This window comes from Anopheles coluzzii, chromosome 2, assembly GCF_943734685.1.
Source record: "Anopheles coluzzii chromosome 2, AcolN3, whole genome shotgun sequence".
Taxonomy (NCBI): domain Eukaryota; kingdom Metazoa; phylum Arthropoda; class Insecta; order Diptera; family Culicidae; genus Anopheles; species Anopheles coluzzii.
The window spans coordinates 19724441-19729244 of record NC_064670.1 but is presented as its reverse complement, the minus strand read 5'-3'; positions in this window follow the sequence as shown (position 1 = coordinate 19729244).

Below are 4804 nucleotides of genomic sequence, written 5' to 3'. Positions count from 1 at the left end.
TGATGCCCCTTTTTCCACTCCTTTTCTTCTGCCTACGCAAAATTCGGCAACACAAAATAAACCCCTACAGTCACTAGACATTTTAAATCTTCTTTCCAATGTTTTCCGTTCGACTACTCTTTGATCCTCGCGAAAGTACGCCTCAATTCATGCTATTTATTCTCTAATTCTGCCACAGTGTCAATCTTACCAGTGCGCATCATCAACACCGTGTCTGCTTTCACTGGCAACGGCAAGGAAATTAATCCCACGACGGGTCCGCCACCGTACTGAACGGCTAGACAGCAAAGTGTGCCCTTTAGCTCGAACGCCCGCCCGGGGGTTGACGAATCGAATAAACGAAGCTGATTGCGTTGGTGCCAGCTATTTTTGGTTGCTTCCACAGCCAATCGAGGCGAGCAGCAGTTGTTTTGCCATCCCGATCGGTCGACTGATTTCGGCGCCCTTTTGCTGTGTGCTGGACGTGGGTGAACTAGTAGCAAGACGCTTCATCAAGACGCGCCTGCCAGGAAGAAACTAACCCGGGGTAGCCTTTTTCCTGCCGGCCGGTATCAATTTAGATACCGCAACGGTAATAGCGGTATCGAATTTGATTCTTTATTTTTTCCTCCTCTGTTGTCCCACCGACCGTTCACCGCTCGGTGCCCGGACAGGTCCGCCAACCGGAACACTTTCGCAAAGAGGAATTCATTCGTAAGGTATCGACATCGCAGATCGAACCCATAATCGCTATTCGCTTTCGTACCAGCAGTAGCAAATGGGGCATGCTTTCAGGGCGAATCGATTCGAGTGCTGCCTGCTTTCTTCCCCCCAAACAAGGACACAATCCATCCAGGGCCATTCTCGCTTGAGGATACGATCGTGGGAATAAATAAAAATGATATTCGATTATCTGCCTTTGCTTTACTGCTTTACGCTTTCGTTTCCAATTGGTTGCGCCACAGCGCCGAGAATCGGGATCTTCGCATCCCTCCTTGCATGATGCGCCCCCCCCGCGAAGCGAACCTTTCCACGACTGTCCCAGATTTCATCACCTCCAAACATTCAATTATTGCTCTCGGGAAGTAATCATAGCGAGCGAGCGAGCATGCACCAAATGTTGCGCCCGGTTCGGTTTTCGGTAGCTAGAGAATGGTACGGTAGTGTGGTAAAATTAATTACATCCTCAAAGCCCCGAGCCTGCCCCAGCCTGTTGGGACGCCCTGGCGGATTTTGCGACATTTGATTACGGGCATCGGGCGGCGGGGGAGGTAACCATGGGTGAACGGTGGCGCTCCATAAACGATCGGCTCGGCTTTGAACGGTGGGTGGGTGAGCAAAATTTGCATACCAGAAATGAAGCTATTCCGCTTAATGAAGTGCAAATTATGAATCAATAATCCGACGTCCCGTTTCGGGATCGGGAGCATTCGGTGCACTGTGGCGTTGCGGCAATTTGGACGAGTGCGACGCATTTTGTCGGCTACATGCCCATGATGGCAGGATGTGGAAAAGTGAAGGGCACGGGCGAACACCGAAGAGCGTAGAGTAATGGGATGTAATTATAGTTTCGGTTTGTTTTGCCTGATGAGCTGTAAAATGTAACTAAAGTTGCGATTAGTTTGAGCAACAAAATCGGATTGTTTTTGTATTTATTGGCTTTACGTAAATACTACAAGTAAGTGCTAAAATCCTCCAAAAAATTCGTTACATTTTGCTGAATTTAAAAGCACAATAGAGTATTGTGCATGGAAGCAATAAAATTATCGCTAAGAATCATATAACCTATTCTTCTACATTTATATCACTGATACATAATTTTACCTTCGGCCATGTAAATACTGAAATAAAAAAAAATATATTCTACTGTTTCCATCGAATGCTCTTTTGTATTGCACCACGGCGCCTTCGACAGTGCGCACGAGCGCACAAGTGTGAAGCTAATGAGACCAATTGATCGTACCGCAACCCAAAAGGCGATAAGCACTAATCCAAGACTTCACGTGAAGTGTCGCACGCCCCTTCAAGCCGCCGGGCACTTGCGCACGATACACAGCTTCATGCTAATCCGCCCGATGAAGGCCCTTCTTAGTTTTTGCTACATTCTCATTTCCCATTTCGCCTGCGCTCGTAATCAACGCTTCACTCGAATGGTGCAGCAGCACAACTGCCTCGCCTAACAACCGTTGAAGCATTTGGAAAGAAAAAAGTCAAACACTCGTACACTCACAGTTGTAAAACGGTGGTTGAACTGCCATTTCCTAGATCTTTGCTAGCATTTTTTTTCCGCCACTCTTACGGGACACAATCCTCCCAGACACGAGACGCTTGCATTGGCGTCTTATTTTCACCCATGCTCCAAACGGCACACTTTAAAAGCGTGCCGTATCTGAAAACCTAGCAAATGCATCGTCGGCGAAACGTGGAATGAAACAAGGAGAAGGAAAAAACACCGCTTTCGCTACCATGTACCGATGCACTGGGCACAGTTACGGTTGCAGGAGTAAAAACTAAGCTCAAAAAATGCTGTCAAGTTGCATGGCTCAGCGGGTACACCACTTAATAATGTTTCTCTCTCTCCCTCCTTCTCTCTGTATATGTGTGCATGTCTGTGCGGCCATGTTGTGTGGCCGTAACTACTCGCTGGATCAGTTTGATGTACCCGCACGACGGTTTCGAGGATCCGTTAGAGGTGTGGTGTACGGCAAATTGTGGCGACAAATTTATCGCGCCTAAGTGCCACCGGGTGGGCCTTGGGATGCTTTTTTTGTTTGTGTGCTTGGAGCAAAAGCATTCGCAATTAAAACTGCACACTTTACAGAATTTTTCCTTATTTATCATTCTTGCAATGAAAATTTATTTCCTCTCACTTTTGGGTGCCTTTTTTCACAACGCACACGACGGCGATTGTATGTGCGAGTGTGAAGGCAAACGGTACAGTATTTTTTTTTGTTCTAACGAAGATAGTGGTGTACGGGCCTTTACGCTTTTTTCCTTCCCCCTCCCCCCCTTTGATCCCTTTAACGGGTGCATTTTTCCGCGCGTACCATTTGCAGTAAATGTGGAAAGCTCGTGCTGCGTTGGGCAACTGTTGTACGACCCCTTGTACGAACCATCGCTGATGTCAACGACGGCATAGTTGGCGACGATTTCGGTAGCATTTTTTTTTTCATGATTTTGGTGACTACAAATTGTCCCTACTAACCGCTCACCATGTGGCTACATGCATCTTCCTCCTCCTTTGCGAAAGCCAGCCGACACGAGACAGTTTCGTTTGAGCACTCTGTTCACTGTGCCGTGTTGCACTCAGCCAAGTCGCGCCGGAATTGCAGGCACGCATTGCGCACCGTTTCGTGGTTCACATTTCTCATTTGCCTCCCGTGTCGGTCCGATCTGATATTCTGCTGCATCTCGTGCGAAAGGCAATCGGCAAAGGCAAGCGAGGAGCACATTCGCGCGAACGTTGGCAGCGATTCGAGCGTCGCATTTTTATCGACAATCTTTGCCGACCTATCATTTTATTCGTCTCTTCAAGTATTTGCTGCGTAAAGGAATGGCTTTTGGAGCCGTAATTGAACATGAACCAAAAAAACATGCACATGCACACACACACACAAACACACAAAGCTATCGTATCACACGGACTACGCTGAAGCCGTGTGCGCTGGTTTGGATGCTTTTATAAAAAACGCTTACTTGTGCAAAATAGTGGAGAGTCTTTTTTTTCTACTCATCTCCACTATTTCTCATTCAATTTGCTTCAACTGAAACGGCGTACAAGGAATGAAAAATATGCAAACGAGTTACGCATATCGGTGTGAAGGGAGCAAATTGGTACGTTCCTTGGCGGTAAAGTAAACACAAGCACGCCAAATCGTACCCAACACACCGAATTAAACGAACGTTCGTTACGAAGGCTAGCGCAAGATTTAAAGCAATTTTTAATGATCTGAACGGTAAACAAATGTAATTAAAAAACATGCAAATTAACGTGTTGTAAACGGTTTCGTGCTTGGGGTGCATTGCTGGCAAACACAGAACACCGAAATTGGAACACTCCACAAGGAATGTTTTTCTTTGCCTCTCATTCCTAACAGCTTTTTCTGCATAACATAGTGCGAGCGCTTCATCCACTGCTTACCATCTGCTGGTGATTTTCTCACCACGAAATGAATGAAATATTCAAAATATTCAAATGGCGCCCATTTTCCTATCCCTACCCGCAGTGCCGAAAAGATAGAGAGTGGAATTTATTTCAACGCATGTTCATGTTTTCTTTTTCCCTTTTTTTGTTGCTCCCAACATCAAGCACTTATGATGAATTCATCATCATCAACGTTTTCAGCTTTCGCTTGCTTGACGGCGATTTCTGTCTTAGTTCCCATCGGCTGCACAGTGCACGATGGAAGGATGAAAAAGCTCGCACCTCACTGACCTTAGGCTGCTCGAAAGCAGAGTCGATCGAAAGCTATTCATTTAACTGATGGAGAAAATGAATAACATGGTTGGAAGCAAAGATAGATCTAGCAGATTACACGCTTTCATAAAACAAACGCTTGATTAAAGCTAATGTTTTGCTTCATTGTTACGGGCAACCAGGCGTCTCCATGTTGCCAAAGCGCATGTTGAATGATGGTTTGCGTTAGCAAATTTATCATGAACAAACGGCGTTAGAACTTGACGTTACTGTTGATGTTACAGGGTTACTTTTGTTGCAAAGGCTATTGAACCTGTCTCAAACCGTTTGCTAAGATTTTCATCATTTTCAATACAATAACGAAGCGTTTCTACAGTTTATTTCAAGCCACTCCGATACGAAACAGTC